The following is a 21,386-nucleotide window of genomic DNA, read 5'->3' as shown; positions in this document are numbered from 1 at the left end:
AGGGCAGGGAGAGATGGGATATTGGGAAGGAATTCCTGGCTGGGAGGGTGGGGAGGCCCTGGCACAGGCTGCCCAGAGAAGCTGTGGCTGCCCCTGGATCCCTGGAAGTGTCCAAGGCCAGGTTGGAGCAACCTGGGCTGGTGGAAGGTGTCCCTGCCCATGGCAGGGGTGGCACTGGATGTGCTCTAAGGTCCCTTCCAATCCAGGCTGGAATTCCATGGTCACACCTGCTGCCTGCAGGGTTTGGAATTGGAGCTGAACAGCAGCTTTTAGTAGATGGTGTTTGGCACAGAGGTGGGAAGGGAGGTTGAAATATGTCCCTGGTTTTCAGCTGAACAGCTCTGAAATGAGTCTCAGGGGTTCAGGCAGCCCTGAGGAACAGGCTGGAGCAGCACTTTGTGTCCTGCTTCCCTTTGATAGATCCTGTGGCTGGAGGCAAAAGCAGCATTGGAGTCTCCACAGGTTTAATTTGCTCTGTGCACAAGCAGGGGGTTGTTTCCATAAAGGGGGTTGTATGTACATAAGTACAAGTGTTCAGTCCTGACCCAAAGGGGGGAAGTACCCAGGCAGTGGCCGTGTGGAATTGTGAGTGCCAGGAAAAATACTGCTGGGGGTGGTTCTTCCTTCTAGTGGGAGGTGTCCCTGCCCATGACAGGGTTGGAATAACATGGAATTTAAGGTCCTGTCCAACCTAAGCCATTGTGTGATTCCAGGACAACAGATCTGTGAAAACCAGGCCCCAAAGCTTTGCAATGCAGTCGGTGCCAGGACTCTTCTCCAGAGCAGCTGGTTGGTTTGGAGCAGGACACATTCCAAGACACCCAGTTCCTGGCATTGGCTTGGTCACAGCGACATCAGACCCCTGGAGTTCTGCTGATGTTGCTCATTATTGGCTTGAAGTGTCGCTGCTGCTTGGAAATGTGGAGTTGCAGTCAGAGAAAGTTCAGTTTGGGGTCAAGTTTCCCAAAATAGCCCCGAGCTGGGCCAGGCAGAGGAGGATCTGATCCCCTGCCATGGAGAGGGGGGTGTGGATCTGACCTCCTGCATCCACTGAGGAGCTCCTGCGAGCACCAGTGTCACTCATCAGGGAGAAACCTGCCCCAAGTGGCCCATCTTCAGCACCAGGGGTTCAGCTTTGCTCTGTGGGAAAGCTGGAATTTGCCCAAGCAGGAATTTGTCTGTGCAGGTACAAAGCAGAGGTGCAGCTGCTCCGGTGCCGGCGAGAGTCCAGCTGGTGGGTGGGGAACAGATGGACAGGCAGGGGTTTCATCTCTGGGCTGAAGCATTTCTGTGAGCCCACAGGTGCTGGGGAAGGAGGAAAGCCCCCCCTTTCCCACTCCAAAATGCCATCCAGAGGGTGAGAAGGGTGGGGGGAGGACACAGCCTGGAGCAACACCGAGGAGTGGGAAGGAAACTGGGAACTGGTCTCCATTTGGGCTGGGGGGTCTGGTCTGGGGGCTCTTGCCCTCTGAAGAGCCCTCTGCCAGTCCAGAGATGCTCCCACCAGAGCTGATTCCACCCCTTGAAGAGAGTGCCAGCTCTATTTAGAGCTGCTGTTCCTCCACACAGGGTTTGGGTGGCTGGCAGACCTTGGCAGCTGTCTTGGTGTTTAGCGCGAGAGTCCTAATTTATTTTTCCCCTGAAACCACACAAGCCTGAACAAATCCTCTCCTTTGTCCCCTGTCAGAGCTCTGAGTCCCTGGGAGTTCATCCCCTGTCACTGGAGATCACTGTGACACAGGAGAGTGGAGCCACCAGCACCTCCAGGGCACGGGGGGCCATCAGTGTTGGCTTTCCTTGGCCAGGAGCTGCTGTCAGCTCCCTTCTGACACACTCCACCTCTCCTGGGAGAGCCTGAGCTGCTCAGTAGAGCTGAGTCAGGCCTGAAAGCCCTTCCAGCCACCATCCTGGCTGGCAGGAGCTGTCCTGCCCACTTCCCAGTGCCAGGAGAGGTCCTTCCCTCAGGGCAGCCCTTGATCTGCCTCAGGCTCTGACTTTGCTCTGGGTTCACCTGAAGGAAATGGGAGAATTCCCTTTTGCTCTGGGATGAAAGAGCTGCCTCTGTTGTGCTGCAGGTTTTGGGCAGCAGGGGTTGCAGAGGAGGGTGCTGGAACAGATTCTGCTTCAGGTCCCTCCTGGCAGATCAAAAGCTGCCTTTGTTCCTAAAATTCATGCCCTGATTCCAGGGATCTGCTGGGCAAGTGCAGGTGAAAATAATTTCCATCTCATGGTCAGGTGCACACAGACAAGGCAAAAGGCCCTGAGCTCTGGTGAGAGAAGTGTTTCTGGAGGGGAGGACGGGGGAGAATTTCCTGTGTGAGTGAAAAGCAGGAATTGGGAACTTTTCTCTCCCTCATTGGGGAAAAGCCTCCCTGGGGTGACTTAACAGAGCAAAGGAGGAACCAAGGTGGGCTTGTGATCCCCGAGGCACTGGTGGCACATCAAAGAAGGGCCTTTGTAAGTGAGACAGCAGCTCATTCGTTTCTAGGGTGGTTTTGATCCTTTTAAAGCAGGATTCCAGGGCACAACAGGCAGGTTTGAGGAATCTGTTACTCCTTCCCGTGTGTCCCACATCCCTCAGAGCACGAGGAGGGGGAGGAGTTCCCTGCTCCTGCAGGGAATGCTGCAAGTTGGCCCTTTGTGGTGGGGCAGGGCCAAGAGGAGTCACCCCCACAGTGGCCACAACATGGGTGAGGGCACGTTTTGCTTCCCCAGGAAAGGGGAGGAGATCACAGAACCTTTGGGGTCAGTCTTTTCTTCTGGATAACAAGTGACTGGGTGAGTGGACACGGCCTCAAGTTGTGCCAGGAGAGGGTCAGGTCGGATATTAGGAAAAATTCCTTCGTGGAAAGGGTTTGTCCAGCCCTGGCACAGGGTGGAGTCCCCATCCCTGGAGGGATTTCACAGCCCTGTGGATGTGGCACTTGGGGACAGGGGGCAGTGGTGGCCTGGGCAGTGCTGGGGCTGGTTGGACTCAGTGATCTGAGAGGGCTTTTCCACCTTTAATAATCCTTATCCACTGTCCCCCCAAATCATCCCTCTGGAGGCTTCTCCCTGGCAGATCCCCCTGGGATTGCAGTCCAACAGCAGCTCTGCTTCTCTGCCTTTTCTTTTCACTGTGGAGGTGGTTCAGGGCCCTGAATTTGTATTTACAGAATCACTGAATGGTTTGGGTTGGAAGGCACCTTAAAGATCATCTAGTTCCAACCCCTCCACCAGAAAACTGAGTTTAAAGCAAATATCTTTCTCCTGGGGTGTTTGGAAGCTTTTTCTCTGATGGCTGCAGGTCCCAGGATGAGTCAGAAAATGAGGGATGGGGAAATCCCGCTGGGTTTGTAAATGACTTGGAGGAAAAGGTGCAGCCAAGAGACACACCAGAGCCTGGGGATGCTGGAGCTGAAGTTCCTTTTGTTCTCTGATGACAGAGAGAGCTGCCAGTCTTGGCTGTGCTGCAAGGCTCGCTCTCTGTAATTAAAAATCAATTAGTGTGTTTAGCAATTAGCTCATTGACTTACTGAAGCTGTCATGTTAGATTCATATCCAGACACGCCTCGGGACTGGGGGGGTTGGTGCCGATGCCAACGGTGCCTTTGCTGCTCCTGCACGTGGGGATGAAGGGAAGAGCAGGAGGCTCTTGGGAATTTGGCACATTCCCGATGCTCCGGGCCTGGGGATCCTCCAGGGATCGAGCAGGGGTGGGAAAACTTTCCTGGGAACACGTTCTCCATGTGTAGGACTTGCTCCCTGAGGCTCAGGGTTGAGGAGTAGTGGAGAGTGATCCCAGCATCAGTGGGGAGTTACAGTCGGTGCAGTTTGACTGTCCTGGGGCTTGTTCCCAGGTCCGTTGGTGGCCCAAAGGACCAAGTCTCAGGCTCTACCTGGAGCAGTCATGCTTGGCTGGTGGTCCTGGATCCACCACTGCCCACTGCTGGGGCACCTCCAGCCCTGGGGGCACTTCTGGGACCTCAGACAAGAGAGACCCGGAGGGGCTGGAGCGTGTGCAGGGAAGGGAGCTGGGAAGGGGCTGGAGCAGCAGGAGGGGCTGAGGGAGCTGGGGGGGCTCAGCCTGGAGAAAAGGAGGCTCAGGGGGGACCTTCTGGCTCTGCAACCCCCTGACAGGAGGGGGGAGCCGGGGGGGGTCGGGCTCTGCTCCCAGGGAACAAGGACAGGAGGAGAGGGAACGGCCTCCAGCTGTGCCAGGGGAGGCTCAGGTGGGACAGGAGGAGGAATTTCTGCCTGGAAAAGGGCTGTCCAGGACAGAGGTGGAGTGCCCAGCCCTGGAGGGATTTCCAAGCCCTGTGGATGTGGCCCTTGGGGACAGGGGTCAGTGGTGGCCTTGGCAGTGCTGAGGGAGAACAGTTGGACTTGACCTTGGAGGCCTTTTCCAACCTAAACAATTCTGGGATCCATGATTTCTGTCTCATTTATTCCAGGATCCTTGTGCAGCAGGAACCATCCCCTGGGCAGTCACATTCCCAGCACTGAGTGTTTCCCTGCTCCCAGTTCCATCCTCTCAATAGGAATAAAAAGCTGTCTGATGCCAAGGACCCCGTTGTTTCCTGCCCCAGAGGTGAGGTCAGGCTCAGTCCTGAGTTGGTATTTACAAAGCCAGCTTTTAAGCCAGCTTTTAACCCAGCCTAGGTGGTTTTCTCTGCTGCAGCTCTAACAGGTACTAAAAAAAAATAAAAATGTCCATGGTTTTGTAACTGGCTGTAGAATGGGAATTGGGAACAGCTTTTGCAGCCTCTGTTCTTTGTGAACATCCTGGATTCCAGCCCTTTCCTGGGAATCTTGCAGTTCAGGCTGTTAATGAGGAGGGTGTGCAGGAAGGTAAAATGGGATGGCAGTGGCTTTGCAGAGCCAAGCCTTTATTTAGTCCAGCAAACTTAACTTCCCATCAGGGTTTGCTGATGGGAATTGGAGAAAATCCAGAGCAAGAGGCATGAGCAGAAAATCCAGAGCCTGTTTCCAAAGGTGGGGTGGGACTATGAGCCTGGAAACCTGCAGGTGTGCTCAGGCAGAAGGACTCAGGTGACAGATATTGCTGGTGACATTGTCTGGAGCTCCAGCTCTGCAGTTCCAGACGGTGCTAAAGGCAGGAAAAACCCCTCCTGTAAAACCTCAGCTGCCTGGGAAGAGAACTGGGGAAGCTTTAGAGGTTTGGAAGACCTAAAACTGGGGCTCTTGCTTGTCCTTGATGACAAAAATTGAGCAGCTCCAGCGCCAGTGGGAGGGATTGATGGATCTGAGGGGGCTTCCAGGCTGGACAGTTCTGCCTTATTAATAGCAAGGGATGTGATAAACCCTTCTAATTGTCTTCCTAAATCCCCTGGGATACATTTCTCCCGGGAAAGAGGGGGCTGGAGTTGTTTGGTGACGTGGGAGCCAGAGCTGTGTGGGATCTGTCGGGGAGTTGCTCAGCCTGGACTCCCCAGGGAGTTGAATATCTTCGATCCTTGTGTCAGTTAAAAACCTCTAAGGTGGAAAAAATACACCAGGAAGATGAGCATAAAGGGGATGTGGGCAGGTTTGGGAAGGTCATTAGGTGCCTAAAGGTGCAGGGAGGTATTTCTGGAACAACCTGAGTCCCAAAAGTCAGTGGAGAAGAAATAACAGAGAGTTCAGAATATGAATAAGGAGCTCTGAGGGAACAGGTTAGAGAGGGGATGGAGGCAGGTGAAGAGGTGGAGATTTATCAAGCAGGACTGGTATTCAGGAGCAGAAAATTCTTCAGCAAGTGCTGAGACCCAGTGTCAGGTCTGCAACAGGGATGGGAGTCCAATGTCCTGGGAGCAAAACACTCCCTGAGGTGCCCAGGGGGCAGAGCAAGGCTGGGGGACAGGGCTGGCACAGGGGCAGGGGAGGAGCTGGCAGCATTTCTGGGAATGGCTGGGAAGGGAAGGACAAGAGGCAGCCAGGTCAGCAAGGAACAGGACTGTAAAGAGAGGATTTGTGAGACAACTGGAATTGCAAATTAAAATCATAAATAAAAATCAAAGAGAAAAGTTCTGTCTTCATAAACTCCCAGGATGGTTTGGGTGGATGGAAGGACCTCAAAGCCCATCCAGTGCCACCCCCTGCCATGGACAGGGACACCTCCCACCAGCCCAGGTTGCTCCAACCTGGCCTTGGACACTTCCAGGGATCCAGGGGCAGCCACAGCTTCTCTGGGCAACCTGGGCCAGGGCCTCCCCACCCTCCCAGCCAGGAATTCCTTCCCAATATCCCATCTAACTCTGGCAGTTTGAAGCCATTCCCTTTGTCCTGTCCCTCCATGCCTTGTCCCCAGTCCCTCTCCAGCTCTCCTGGAGCCCCTTTAGGCCCTGCAAGGGGGCCTAAAGCCAGCTCTCCCAGCCTGGCTCCAGCCCTTGATGGATTCCCAGTGATGGGAATACCCATAATAGGTCTTCCCCCATCCCAGAGCTGTAAAACTGTAGCTCCAAGGATTGTCCAAACAGCAGTTTCTTCATCATCAGTTAATTTTGTGCCTGAAAATCATGTGACAAGTCTGTAGATCAGACAGACATTTCTAGTTTATGCCACTTCATGCATGACACAGCATCTTACAATCAATTATTCCCTTCTGTCCTCAGATCCCAGTACCCTAAAGGACATTTAATACTATAACTGTGAGCGAGGAGGAACCGAAATATTTCTTCAAGACACCTGAGCTCCTGCAGCACTGAGAGCTTTGGGAGCTGACCCTGCCACAGGTGAGTGATTTTTTCCCCTCCTCCCCATCCTGCTGACACCCAGGGCCTGCTGCCAAATGCACTTTCCGTGTTTGGTGCTTCAGCACCGCAGGAAACGCTCTTAAAAATTGATAAGTGCATGTTGCACAAGAGCAGGGACTCTGCCTTGGCTCCCTGTTCTGCCACCCAGAATAGAAAAATGCATTAAGGGCTGGTTCAGGTTTTCACTGTTTCCTCTGTGGTTGTTTTACAACCTGCTGGAGCTGCTGAATTGTGTCATAAATTGGGGAGTTTAAAGGTTGTCTCCCAGAAGTAACCAATTATCCCATTTGCAGCTGTCTGTTTGCAGGGTGATCTCTGCTGCAGGAGCTGGAGATCACAGCCCTGGGTGGCAGCACAGCAACCATAAATTACAGCTGGAAACATTCCTCTCTTTTTAAAACGTGGCCACGGGAGGATCTGCCTTTCCTCTCCCCCCAGAACCCTGGGTGGTCCTTTCCATTTGGAATTATTGCCCTTGTGGCAACTTTTCCTCACAGGTTTGATGCCAAACCTTGGTACTTGACCACAACCCTGCCCCTCAAACCCCTGAAACCCCCCCACAAAAACCCCTTCTCAGGTCTGCAATATCTCCACAAATCAACGTTTTGGAGTTCTCAGCCTTGCAAGGATCTGCACAGTTATTATCCTTAGGTGGGAGAGCAAAACTCTGGGAATTTTCTAGGGTTTTTCCAGGCAAGAGCCCACAGGGAGAGGATTCCTGGAGCTGCCTTTGTCCCTGACCTCCTTGGCATTTGTTTCCTTCCTGAAAACAAGGAGCTGCTCCATGAATCCCTGCCCAGCTCCTCTGGCTTTCATGGTACCTAAAATCCTACAGAGATTTCCATCCTGGGAATGGGGTGAAAGGGCTGTGGAGCCACCCAGGGAGGGGTGTTAGAGGTGGTAGTGTTCAAATATGGAATTTTGGAGAAGAAAATGGGATCCTCCAGCTTCGATCCCGAGCACCAGGACAAACTGGCTGGAAAGGGGAAGGCAGGAGGAACTTCTGAGTGTGGCCATGGAATACAGAGGAAGGATATGGGAGAGTAAACAGTGCAGAAAATGGAATTAAAAGAGAGATAAAAAACTCCCAAAAACCAGGGAAAATAGCCCCAATGACCTTTATTAGGGCAAAGTGAAATAAGGTCAGAACTGGTAGGAAAGATCCTTTGGGAAACAAGCCCAAATGGAACAAAAAGGAGTTGAGGGAAGTGGGCAGCTCTTTAAAAATGCTGTTAAGGGCACAGATACAACCCATCCCAGTGCAGAGGAGCTGCCAGAAGGGTGGGGAGGGACCATGGGGGTTAAATCAAGAGCTCTTTATCGACTTGGAGTAAAAAGGGATTGTACAGGGAGCAAAAAGTGGATCAGCTGTGTGAGAAATGGAGTGTGGAGAGTGCTGCAGGCACAGGGGGAGGAGGGAAAAGCAGGGAGGAGGGTCAGGGAAGGGCTCAGTGGTGCAGCTGCATTGGAGGAGACCTGGAAAACTTGGGGGTCATGACTGGGAAAGGCACAGGGGGGGCTCAGGTGGGGCCTTCAGGGATGGATGAAGGGCTGAGGGTCCTTTTCCTGCTGGAAACACCAGCAGGAACACAGCCCAGAGGGCACAGGGACACAGCCCAGAGGGCACAGGGACACACCAGAGGGCACAGGGACACACCCAGAGGGAACAGGGACACACCCAGAGGGAACAGGGACACACCAGAGGGCACAGGGACACAGCCCAGAGGGAACAGGGACACAGCCCAGAGGGAAGAGTTGGTCTGGAAGAGGGAAAGGATTTTAATGAAGTGTCTGCATAAGGGAAGTGTTGTTGGATCAGGCTGGTTTGATGGAATCACTGAATTATAAAGGTTGGAAAAGCCCTCTGAGATCATGGAGTCCAACCATCCCCAGCACTGCCAAGGCCACCACTGACCCCTGTCCCCAAGTGCCACATCCACAGGGCTTGGAAACCCCTCCAGGGGTGGGGACTCAACCCCGTGCCAGGGCTGGACAACCTTTTCCAGGGAGAAATTCCTTCTCCTGTCCCACCTGAGCCTCCCCTGGCACAGCTGGAGGCCGTTCCCTCTCCTCCTGTCCCTTGTTCCCTGGCAGCAGAGCCCGACCCCCCCCGGCTCCCCCCTCCTGTCAGGGGGTTGCAGAGCCAGAAGGTCCCCCCTGAGCCTCCTTTGCTCCAGGCTGAGCCCCCCCAGCTCCCTCAGCCCCTCCTGCTGCTCCAGCCCCTTCCCAGCTCCCTTCCCTTCCCTGCACACTCCAGCACAGCCCCTTTTGCCCTCCCTGCTCTCTCCAGGTGACCATGAGCAGGTCCCTGGGCACAGGATGGGAGGGGGTGGCTCCCTGGAGAATAATTAGCAGGATCAGGGATCAAATTATGTATGAGGTGACCTTACATTTTGGAACAGACCCCAAACAGGCCTCAGAAATCAGGACTGTGCTCTGAAGGTGATGTCAGGGAAGCTGTCCCCTTTCAGGGCTCCTGGGTTTCTATTAATTTAACAGAACAGAGGTAAATATAACTCAGTGTGTAGCCTTGAGCTTTCCATTTTCCTGTCCTTAATTCAGCTTCAGCAGAGAAAAATTATATTCTGAAAGGTCAGTGCTTGTGTTTTTACTGTAAACCAAAGATACCTTCTTGGAAAAGCATCAGAGCTGGAGATGTCAGGGAAATTATTGAAATTATTGACAGAAGCTCTTTAGGAATCTCAGAATCATTAAAGTGGGAGAAGAGCTTTAATATTATCAAGTCCAACCATCAATGTTCACTCTCCTCACAGCCTCCAGTGTTCATGTTCACTGAAAGTGAAGCAAATGGTGCAGCACTGACAGACAATCCCGTGCCTTGGTGGGCACGAAACTGCAGCAGGAATTCCTGAATTCCTGGCTCCTGGCCAGGTCAGAGCTCCAGGGTTTGTGCTGGGGAAAAAAAAGGGATTACTCCATCCCTTTGCTAAGTACAGGCTCTGCTGGCAGCTCCTCCAGCAATCAGGTGAAACCCATCCCTGGAATTGTCCCAGGCCAGGTTGGACGAGGCTTGGAGCAACCTGGGCTGGTGGAAGGTGTCCCTGCCCAGGGCAGGGGGTGGCACTGGGTGGCCTTTAAGGTCCCTTCCAACCCAAACCATTCCAGGACTTTGTGATCTCCATGTGAAGGCCTGAGAAGTCCAAATTTCCATGCCCAGCCAGATATTTGTTGGGATTATTGATGTGCTGATGGTCTGGCAGATGTTTGGTTTGCAGGGGTAAAGGTGAACCAACTTGGGTCTAGGATCCCTTTTCTCATCCTTATCCCAACTGTTTCCCCTTGGAAACAGTTCTGAATGCCATGGATGGTCTTTTCCTCTGGAGAGGAAATGTAGAGGGGAGACCTGGAGAGCTCCACTGGGACAGCTCAGGAGATGGATGGATTTTTCAGCTGTCCTTTTTCTGGATGGAATTTTCCCTGTTTCTGTGGTGGTTGACCTTGGCTGGCCCACCCAGCTGCTCCATCACCCCCCTCCTCAGCTGGGCAGGGGAGAGAAAGCACAACAAAGGGTTTGTGGGTTGAGAGAACCAAATCCACCCCCAAAACCTTGCCCTGGAACCCCAAACCCTGCCCTTGGGCTCAGCCTGTGGGTTTGCTTCCAATTCTAAGTTATGAACCCCAAAGCTTTGCCTGTGCTCAGGTGACCTGTCACAGGGCCTGGAAAATCATGGAATCATTCAGGTTGGGAAAGCCCTCTGAGATCCTGGAGTCCAACCATCCCCAGCACTGCCCAGGCCACCACTGCCCCGAGTCCCCAAGTGCAACATCCACAGGGCTTGGAAACCCCTCCAGGGGTGGGCACTCCACCTCTTCCTTGCCCAGCCTGTTCCTGCCATGCCAGGAGGGTGTTCAGCTGGATGAGCAAAGAGGGGCTGAATTAAACCCTCAGTGTTGGTCCTCTCCCCGTTGGTGTCCCAGAGAGGTCGTGTGGCCTCGGTGGTGGAGGCTGAGAAGAAGAGGCTTTGGTCACTTGTGTCTCCTGTGCTCCTGAGCTTTGGGGCAGAGCAACAACTTGTATTTTCCAGCTCCAGAGCTGGGTGAGCTCTGTCCAGAGCAGGAAGGCACATGGAGCCCATTTTAATAGAATCATGGAAGATCCTGAGTGGGAAGGGACCCACAAGGTTCATCCAGTCCAACCCCTGCCCAGACACCCCAACAATCCCCCCCTGTCCCTCAGAGCGTTGTCCAAACCCTCCTGGAGCTCTGGCAGCCTTGGGGCCGTGCCCATGGGGAGCCTGGGCAGTGCCAACCACCCTCTGGGGGAAGAACCTTGTCCTGATATTTCTGTTCCTTGGTGGTTCCCTTTCATTTTTGTGACAAAAGCATCCCACACACGCAGCTCCAGCATCTTCCAACTGTGGCAGCAAGGTGTTTTGTCCCCTGTAAATCCTCTTTTTGTGCCCCAAGAGCAGCACTAGGATGCTGAAGAGCCCTGCAGAGGGAGGAAACACCTCCTAACCGAGCAGGTGCCTCACTTTCCAGTCGCGCCCGCGTGAACATTTATGATTTCATTTCACAAAGGCGTTGCAGTGAGCTGTGCCTTTACAAATAGCAAATTAAATCAGCTGGTGATGTAAACCTGCAGAGGAGAACAGGCAGCTGTAATGGTTCTTTATTGCTTTTTTCATCTGCTGTTGCATTTTGCCATCGTCTGGTGCTTAGTGAAGTGTATGATTTATTCATAGGAGACACTGTCGCAGCCAAAGGCTTGTACAATAAACCACTGACAAGGCCTGTGCCAAAAGCCATTAGGAAGAGAGAACAATAATGCAGACACAAAGTATTTACAGACCAAGTTGTCTTTAATTTAAAATCCTTTACTAGGGCTTGATGATAATTGCATCACATTTCCAATCAGCCAGTGCTGACAGGCTGCTCTTCCCCACGTCGGCGGGAAAAAATCCGCGATAATTGAAATGTGCCTTATGAAGCTGCGACAAATTAATGTCATCCCGAGGTCACCCAGGCTCATTCATGCTGCCAGGTTTGCTTGATGGTGGTGCCAGGCTGGCAGAGGGGTTGGCATGACAGGTACGTGCTTCATGTGCACATTGGGCTGGATCCTCATCCGTGGGTTTTTCTTTCTCCTCTTCCTTCTCATTCTCTCTCCCTTCCCATACAGAGCCATTTATAGAGGGAGAAAATAGCTCTGTTTTATAGAGAGATCTATATATGGGTTTCTTTCTTTGGGAGGGGCTGAGGGGTGTTACTAAGGTGGGAATGGAGACACGATTTCAAGCCTGCAAATCCACTGGAATTCCCAAAAGGACCTTGCCTGCTCTTCCCCTCAGCTGCCCCTCTCTGCTCCAGCTCAGCCTTGGCCATTCACCCTCCAGCTCCTGGGAGGGGGTTCTGAGTGCCAGGGGTGTCCCTGTGGGCTCCGGGGGATCCCAGAGGATGAAATCCCTGTCCCAGAGCAGGGGGGCAGTGGGAGGGAGGGGCAGCTCCTCCTCCTCCCCTTGGCTCCCCTGCACCCCGGGGCAGGGTTGGCAATGGAGCTGGGCACATCCTGCTCTCCAGAAAGCGGGCAAGGCCAGGGGAGAGGCTCATCCCAAAGCCCCCCTTCCGTGGCTCCCGTGGCAGCAGTGCCCCCAGGGCTGGCACAATCCCTGCCTGCCCAGGGGCAGCTCCCTCTGCCTCCCCAGCACTCCCATTGCAGCTCCCAGGATGTCGCAGTTTGAGACCCCCAGAAATCCAATTTCCCAGTCCAAGCCCCCCTCCCACAACTCACCCCACTGGGAGGGGGGCTTTCCAGACACAACACAGGACTCAACGTGGGGGGAAGGGAATTCTATTACAATTATTACACAGATAAATATTACAGGACATTATAGACACAATCCTAACTCTCTGTCCTATGGTAAAGCAATATGGGGGTCTCAAACTACGACACATGGTTTGGGTTCTCTGCTCCTGGACAACCTTCCCAGGCACAATTCCCTGGGCTCTCTGTCCCATGGTGGGATGGGAACCCCCCGGGAAGGGGCTCTGAGCCCAGAGCCTTAGCAGTGGGAATGTTGGGAATTGCTGCAGGCAGGGGGATGATTCCCCCTGAGCTGTCCTGCTGAGCCATCTCTGCAGGCAGGGCGAGGTGCCCAGGCTGGGCCATCCCCCTGAGACACACCCACCTATGGCCTGGAACAGCATTTATGGGTGTTATCCACCAGGGAGGGTTGGCAATGGAGCTGTGCACATCCTGCTTCCCCAAAAATGGGAAAGGGCAGGGGAGAGGCTCCTCACAAACCCCCCATTCCATGGATCCTGTGCCACTGGTGGCCCCTCAGGGTGCCTGTCCCTCAGCATGTCCATGGCCAACTTCCAGCTGGGACATGTGCTGGGCAGGAGGGGGGAATAAATCTGCTGGATATGCCACAGCTCCTGTGCAGTGGGAATTTTGGGAATTGCTGCAGACAGGGGGATGATTTCCCCCCCTGAGCTGTCCCCTCCAGGCAGGGCGAGGTGCCCAGGCTGGGCCATCCACCTGAGACACACCCACTGATGGCCTGGAACAGCATTTATTCTCTGCTAGACAAAGGCATTGGTGGCAGCACATCAGGCCCAGGAGATGATGGGGAGAGATTTGGGGCCTGGCTGATGTTAGTGACACCTGGCTGGGCTGGAGCAGGTTTTAGTGATGGCTTTGTGAGAGGTAAATACCTGTATTCTCCACAAATGGGATTGCTTTTTGACAGGGGCCCTTCATTTCACTCTGCCATCCTCCTCCTTGTAAGAAATAAGGGTATTTTCTGTTATTGAGGGTCTGCCTGCACTGTCAGTGCTTGGAGAGGGAAATAACTGCTTATTCTGTGCTGGTTCTGCCTCATTCCTGTCAAATCCTGGCCAGCCCGGGGGTGCTCCAGTGTCCAACACCAGGAGTCAGGGAGGAATGAAGGGATCTCACGCTGCAAACCCACACTGGGAACGTGGTCAAGGCTGATTTAGTGCCTTGGGGGGTCCCAAAAAGCACAGCCCAGATAAAGAGAGAAGATGGTGCCCCTGGCACCCAAAATGTGCCCTGGGCTGATTCCACAGTGTGGGCAGAGTGAGGGGGGATCCTGCCCCTCTGCCCCTCAGGTGAGACCCCCCTGCAGAGCTGCTCCAGCCCTGGGAACAGCACAGGGGGGACGTGGAGCTGCTGGAGAGAGTCCAGAGGAGCCATGGGATGCTCCAAGGGCTGGAGCCCCTCTGGAGCCAGGCTGGGAGAGCTGGGGGGGTTCCCCTGGAGAAGAGAAGGCTCCAGGGAGAGCTGAGAGCCCCTTACAGGGTCTAAAGGGGCTCCAGGAGAGCTGGAGAGGGACTGGGGACAAGGCATGGAGGGACAGGACACAGGGAATGGCTTCCCACTGCCAGAGGGCAGAGTTGGATGGGATATTGGGAAGGAATTCCTGGCTGGGAGGGTGGGGAGGCCCTGGCCCAGGTTGCCCAGAGAAGCTGTGGCTGCCCCTGGATCCCTGGAAGTGTCCAAGGCCAGGCTGGAGCAACCTGGGCCAGTGGAAGGTGTCCCTGCCCATGGCGGGGGATTGGAAACTGGGAGTCTTTTAAGGTTTCTTCCCACCCAAACCGTTCTGGGATTCTCCAGAAAAGAAGAGCAATTATATCATCCCCAAAGCAGGGGTGGGAATCGGGCACTTGATTGTTTTCCTCAGTGAACTAAAGCTGTGATTTCTGCTGCACCAACTGTGTCCTTGGAACGAATCAACACTGAACAGCGTCTGAAAAAAGCAGATTGTCTGCACGGGAAAGCAGAGCCCGGGCAGGGTGGTGCTCAAAGGGTTAACGAGCTGCTCCCTCCCGGCTTCGATGTATTCGGTGACATTTTTTTCTGGCCGATTTTTGGAGGGAATAGAGGAGAAATCCCGAGGATCCCAAGGCTCCCCTCGCCACGGTGGCACCTCCCGGTCCTGCAGGGCGGGATGTGCAGTTCCAGGGCTCTGACGATGGGGAGCAGCAGATCCTTCTCTCAGCTCCTGAGGATGGGGAGCAGCAGATCCTTCTCTCAGCTCCTGAGGATGGGGAGCAGCAGATCCTTGGCTCAGCTCCTGAGGATGGGGAGCAGCAGATCCTTCTCTCAGCTCCTGAGGATGGGGAGCAGCAGATCCTTCTCTCAGCTCCTGAGGATGGGGAGCAGCAGATCCTTCTCTCAGCTCCTGAGGATGGGGAGCAGCAGATCCTTCTCTCAGCTCCTGAGGATGGGGAGCAGCAGATCCTTGGCTCAGGATCCTGAGATCCTGCTCTCAGGAGTCTCTGAGGAGGAGGAAGAGCAGCCTCACCTCAATATTTCCCTTCGCTGTAACTTTGCTCTGCCTTTATTTCTTGGTGATCTCAGAGCTGCAAGGACTTTAAAAAACCACATCCTGGCTTCTTTGTGATGCTCAGTGAAAGCAGGAGGAGGAAAAAGTCAGTTTGTAAACCCAGCAGTGTAAAAACCCCTCTAATTGGCAGCCTGATGAAAATAACCCTCGTGCAAACACACCTCGAGGTTTGCCTCCAGCTGGGAATGTAGGGTGTGTTTGTGGGCCCTTCTGGAAAGGTTTTGAGGGTTGGAAATTGTAACACTGTTCTCCAAAGGGAAATTCCAGTCCTTTAAACAGGAGCTGTGGCATATCCAGCAGATTTATTCCCCCCTCCTGCCCAGCACATGTCCCAGCTGGAAGTTGGCCATGGACATGCTGAGGGACAGGCAGCCTGTGGGGCCACCAGTGGCACGGGATCCATGGAATGGGGGGTTTGTGAGGAGCCTCTCCCCTGCCCTTTCCCATTTTTGGGGAAGCAGGATGTGCACAGCTCCATTGCCAACCATCCCTGGTGGATAACACCCATAAATGCTGTTCCAGGCCATAGGTGGGTGTGTCTCAGGGGGATGGCCCAGCCTGGGCACCTCGCCCTGCCTGCAGAGATGGCTCAGCAGGACAGCTCAGGGGGGAATCACCCCCTGCCTGCAGCAATTCCCAACATTCCCACTGCTAAGGCTCTGGGCTAAGAGCCCCTTGCCAGGGGGTTCCCATCCCACCATGGGACAGAGAGCCCAGGGAATTGTGCCTGGGAAGGTTGTCCAGGAGCAGAGAACCCAAACCATGTGTCGTAGTTTGAGACCCCCATATTGCTTTACCATAGGAGAGAGAGTTAGGATTGTGTCTATAATGTCCTGTAATATTTATCTGTGTAATAATTGTAATAGAATTCCCTTACCCCAAACTGAGTCCTGTGTTGTGTCTGGAAAGCCCCCCTCCCAGTGGGGTGAGTTGTGGGAGGGGGGCTTGGACTGGGAAATTGGATTTCTGGGGGTCTCAAACTGCGACATCCTGGGAGCTGCAGTGGAAGTGCTGGGGAGGCAGAGGGAGCTGCCCCTGGGCAGGCAGGGATTGTGCCAGCCCTGGGAGCACTGCTGCCACGGGAGCCACGCAAGGGGGGCTTTGGGATGAGCCTCTCCCCTGGCCTTGCCCGCTTTCTGGAGAGCAGGATGTGCCCAGCTCCATTGCCAACCCTGCCCCGGGGTGCAGGGGAGCCAAGGGGAGGAGGAGGAGCTGCCCCTCCCTCCCACTGCCCCCCTGCTCTGGGACAGGGATTTCATCCTCTGGGATCCCCCGGAGCCCACAGGGACACCCCTGGCACTCAGAACCCCCTCCCAGGAGCTGGAGGGTGAATGGCCAAGGCTGAGCTGGAGCAGAGAGGGGCAGCTGAGGGGAAGAGCAGGCAAGGTCCTTTTGGGAATTCCAGTGGATTTGCAGGCTTGAAATCGTGTCTCCATTCCCACCTTAGTAACACCCCTCAGCCCCTCCCAAAGAAACAAACCCATATATAGATCTCTCTATAAAACAGAGCTATTTTCTCCCTCTATAAATGGCTCTGTATGGGAAGGGAGAGAGAATGAGAAGGAAGAGGAGAAAGAAAACCCACGGATGAGGATCCAGCCCAACGTGCACATGAAGCACGTACCTGTCATGCCAACCCCTCTGGATGGACCTTTGGTCTGACCCAGTATGGTCATTATTATGCTTTAGTAACCTTTAATTAATATTTCCTGTGAGTTTTCATCAGCTTCTGATGATTTAATCACGTTTAGATAATATTCCCTAGGAATCCCCAGCAGCTGACATGGGCTGGGAAAGGACATGGGAACAGCTGGATGACCGTGCTCAGTCTCCCAGAGTTTTAAATGATGTTGAGGATGATAATTTCATGAATAACAAATTATTTGAACATCAGGAGTTCTTCCTGTGCCGTGCCAAACGGGTTTAGACAGCAGAGTTAACCAGCTGGTGACACTGGGAAAGGGAAAGGAGCACTCAGGTGTTCAGGAAGCACCAGGAATCCAGGAAGAGGATTTTACAGAGAGGGTGCTGAGCCATTGGAATGGGCTGCCCAGGGAAGGGGGGGATTCTCCGTCCCTGGAGGTGTTTAAGGACAGACTGGATGTGGCATCAGTGCCATGGGCTGGGAACCACGGCGGGGTTGGATCAAGGGTTGGACTGGATGAGCTCGGAGGTCCCTTCCAACCCAGCTGATTCTGGGATTCTATGATTCTGTGATTCTATGATTCTCTGAGTCTATGATTCTGTGATTCTGTGATTCTATGATTCTCTGAGTCTATGATTCTGTGATTCTGTGATTCTGTGAGTCTATGATTCTGTGATTCTATGATTCCATGATGTTGATTTGCACAGCTCTGATTTTCTGTGGGAGCGAACGTGCATTTCGGAGCATCCCTTTGGAAAGGGAGAACGCAGCAGGTTTGGGGTGATGCTGCAGTGCAGACACGTTGGAGTGAAGAAAACGATGTGGGCAAAGGAGTAAATAACCCATTTTGGCAGGAAATTATATTTTTGGGGGGGTGGAGAGGGGAAGAAGGCTTTCCTGGAGTCTGGTCAGGAAAAGTTCTCCTGGTTTTTCCTTCTTGTAAATCCCAGACTGGTTTGGGTTGGAAGGGACCTTAAAGACCATCTTGTTCCAACTCCCTGCCACAGGCAGGGATGCCAATAAGTGGCAATTAGTGCTAATTAGGATGCCAGTTGTGATAAATAAAATAAGCAAAAGCTGCTGCAGAACCGATTTCCTGCATGAGCACAAATCCACTGTGAAGGCAGAGCAGTTGCATTCCTGCAGGAATTCTGAAATTTAGGGTTTTCATCTCCTTCTCTTGCTAAAATTTCAGGTTGAACACCCAGTTACTGCATTTTAAAAAATTCCTGTGTCCTTCCTTTCTGCAGGAGGAAAGGGCCAGCACCTTGCTTTTCATGGAATCATGGAATCATGGAATATCCTGAGTTGGGAGTCCAACCCAACCACCTTCTGGGAGAAGAACCTTTCCCTGATTTCCAGCCTGGCCCTCCCCTGACACAGCTGCAGCCATTAAAGCTTCCCCACAGCTGAGCTGGAATTGCAGGAAGAGAGGGATGGCCGTGGTTGGTTCCTGGGAAGAAGGAGCTCTGGGTGAGTCACACAAAAACCTGAATTTTTTTACTCTTGGATGCTCAGTTGTTGCTTTATATCCTTCCTGTCGTACCAGTGCTGGAAATGTTTGGGCTTTAATTATTTCCTTGCTGGAATAAAAGGTTGAGGGGGAAGGAAAGCAGCTCCTGAAGAAGGAGTGGGAAGGATTTTGGCAGGAGGAAAGGGAAGAGGAGGAAAAGTTCCTGCCTGCTTAGAAAGGAATGATGTGAGCAATTACCACTCTGGTGGCAACAGGGTGATGGCAAACGAGAAAATCTGGGCTGAAATATCCTCAGCAAATGCATCTCTCAGGGATGGGACCTTCTCCAAGAAGCATTTTAACCAGGTGTATTTTTATGGAAGCAGTTTTATCTTTGGGATCAAAACCCCCGCCGAGCGTTTCCCAGCAGAAACACGGAGAGTGTTCAACCACCACCGAGCCAATTTGCTGGAAATCTCAATTATTTCCCCCTTTGTGGATTAGAAAGTCAGCCCGGGGTCTGCTCTTAATGCCTGGAAAAGCCACCGGGAGGTTTTCCCAGGAATTCTCCGGAGGGCTGGATCCCTCTGGTGCTGCAAAGCCCTTAAGCTTTTGCTGGGTTTTGTGAGATTTGCATAGTGGGAAATTGGAGCCCGGGAGTTCCAGGAGGTCGGGGCTAATTTGGGGGAGAAATGAGATATCCAAGCACAGCCTAAAAATCCAATCTAACTGGAAATAGTGCCAGGGAAGTGCCTGGTTTCAATCCAGATTTACATGGCACAGTTGATCCTGAAAAGCGATTTAGGACAAAAAAGCTCTGCCTTTGTGTGGGTTGAGTGGTTATAGGATGTTTTCAGGGGAATTTTTTCATGGAAAGGGTGGTCAGGCCTTGGCAGGGGCTGACTTTTTTGGGTGCTCCACCTTTAAGTCACCCTGTGGAAAAAAAAAATTTGCAGGAAAACCGGCAAAGGCAAAGAAAAGAAAAGCAGAGTGGGAATTAATTACCTGTTTTTAAAGTGTGGCGAAGTTAAATATTGAAAAGGCTGAATATTTAAGTGCAGATAGGATAAACACTAACTATTAATGCAGGAAAAAAGCATTAAAATTCCATTAGATGCCTGACATTTTTCCTATACCTGTTTGAAGAAAACTCTCCCTTGATCCCAATCCCAGTGGGAACAACCACTTTCATTGTTTGATTTCCACCTCAAAGGAGTCTCTACATCAAAGGTCAAAATCATCAATAGTTAACCAAACTAATTAATTAGCTCTCAGGATCACTGCTAGAGCCCAATTTTAACATCATTTTCCTTTAATTCCCCTCATGTCCACTGAGTTGATAAACTTTTTTACAAGTTTCTGTGTTCTAGAAATTTAATTGCGCTTTTATTGTTGTGTTTGGAGTTAATTACACAGCCAACCAGGTTTATCTCTTAGATATTAAATCTAGCAAGTGCTCTTTGAACAATCAATTGATATTTAATTACAACAGAGAAGCTGCCCTATTAAATCTAAATTAAATGCTCATCGAAGACTATTAAAGTGTTACCAGACCATCAAACAGCAAATGCAATACAATGAAACATAAACCCTGATGGGGTTGGTTTTCTGGGCCTGCTTTGGAAACCTGAGCAGAAAAAGTGACCTCAGATGCCATTTCCCTCCCTTTTTGGTGAATTCCTTGGCAAAGTTCCCTTCACAAAGGCAATTTTACTGCACAAGGAGTGACAACAACACGGGGCCTTCTTTGTACCTTCCAGCCTGATTGGAAGAGTTTAGACCAAAGGATTCAGGAGAAGATTCGGGAGAGGAGCATGGAAAAGGCAGGAGACACTTCAGCAGGGATAATTGTGGAATCCCAGGATGGTTTGGGTTGGAAGGGACCTTAAAGAGCATCTCATTCCACCCCTGCCATGGGCAGGGACACCTTCCAGTGGCCCAGGTTGCTCCAACCTGGCCTTGGACACTTCCAGGGATCCAGGGGCAGCCACAGCTTCTCTGGGAATTCTATTCCAGCCCTCCCCACCCTCCCAGCCAGGAATTCCTTCCCAATATCCCATCTAACTCTGGCAGTGGGAAGCCACTCCCTGTGTCCTGTCCCTCCATCCCTTGTCCCCAGTCCCTCTCCAGCTCTCCTGGAGCCCCTTTAGGCCCTGCAAGGGGCTCTCAGCTCTCCCTGGAGCCTTCTCTTCTCCAGGGGAACCCCCCCAGCTCTCCCAGCCCGGCTCCACCCTTGGAGCATCTCTGGGGCCTCCTCTGGACTCCTCCAGCAGCTCCACTGCTGTGCTATTTTGGGACCTGAGCTGGCTGCAGGGCTCAGTCCTGTTATTCCTTCATCCTTTGTGAGCCCACAAGCTCCCAGAACACCTGGCTGAGCAGAGCAATGTCCCCCAGAGCAGTAACTGGGTTTTCCAATATCCCAGCTCCTTTGGCCGAGCCCGTTTTCCACCTCTGCCCTCGGGAGTGGAACCTGCCTTATCTCCAACCTCTCCATGTTCAGGTGGAGCAGGATCCTTCTTCTTCCTTGAGGAAATACCTGCTGACCACTGACAAAGCAAGGACAGCAAAGCCAAGGGATTCACAGGGACAGAAATTTGAAGTATTTATTTTGATTAAAGGGTCGCCACGTTGAAACCAGGAAGATTTATTTTTCCTTTTGAAATTCTACAGAAATTCTACAGAAACTCTTAAGAAATTCTACAGAAATTCTAAAGAAAACAGTGCTTAAATGAAAGAGCCAAGAGGGGTTTTTTTTGGGGGGGTGTGTCTGAAAGGCATTTAAGTGACTCTCATGTTTCATTTTGAAAGAGGAACTTCCATTACTCAAGGAAAGCCATTACTCTGATGAGTTCTGGGTCATCCATCAGTCACTCCCCTAATGCATCATCCATATTCATGCCCAACCTTCTTAGAAGAGTGATGTTAATTTGGGTTTCCCTTGACTTGTTTTCCATCTTCATTTACCTGCACACTCTGAGCTTCCAGCCTGAGATAAGTGGAGATTTGTTTGATGATTTTCCCTGGGTCAATTAGGAGTGGATCAAGCAGCAGACAGTTGGGAACACGCTCCGGGAAGGCTTTTGCCTTCCAGCAAATGGGAAATTAGACATGGGCACCTGCCAAGCTCAGCCCTTTGGACCTTCCAGAGCCCGTGGCAGAGATGTAAACATCCAGTTCCAGGTGTATTTACACTCAGAATGCGTTTGGTTACAGCAGAATCT

At 52.4% G+C, this 21,386-nt stretch overlaps 1 long non-coding RNA gene across 3 annotated transcripts in view; it reads left to right on the top strand.

The window, feature by feature from the left end:
* The first annotated feature begins 662 nt into the window (after nucleotides 1-662).
* Nucleotides 663-21,386, top strand: part of LOC135416511 (uncharacterized) — a 58,643-nt gene continuing 37,919 nt past the window's right edge. For 2 of the 3 annotated variants that reach the window (XR_010431606.1, XR_010431607.1), the window contains exon 1: nucleotides 18,032-18,185. This is a non-coding gene — a long non-coding RNA (uncharacterized LOC135416511). Of the gene's footprint in view, nucleotides 1,187-4,433; nucleotides 4,571-6,593; nucleotides 6,714-18,031; nucleotides 18,186-21,386 lie in introns of those variants that run through there. The other variant, XR_010431608.1, reaches the window with a different exon arrangement.

This window comes from Pseudopipra pipra, chromosome 6, assembly GCF_036250125.1.
Source record: "Pseudopipra pipra isolate bDixPip1 chromosome 6, bDixPip1.hap1, whole genome shotgun sequence".
In the NCBI taxonomy this organism is placed as follows: Eukaryota; Metazoa; Chordata; class Aves; order Passeriformes; family Pipridae; genus Pseudopipra; species Pseudopipra pipra.
The sequence above is the reverse complement of the archived record's forward strand: the minus strand, read 5'-3'. Positions and strand labels throughout refer to the sequence as shown.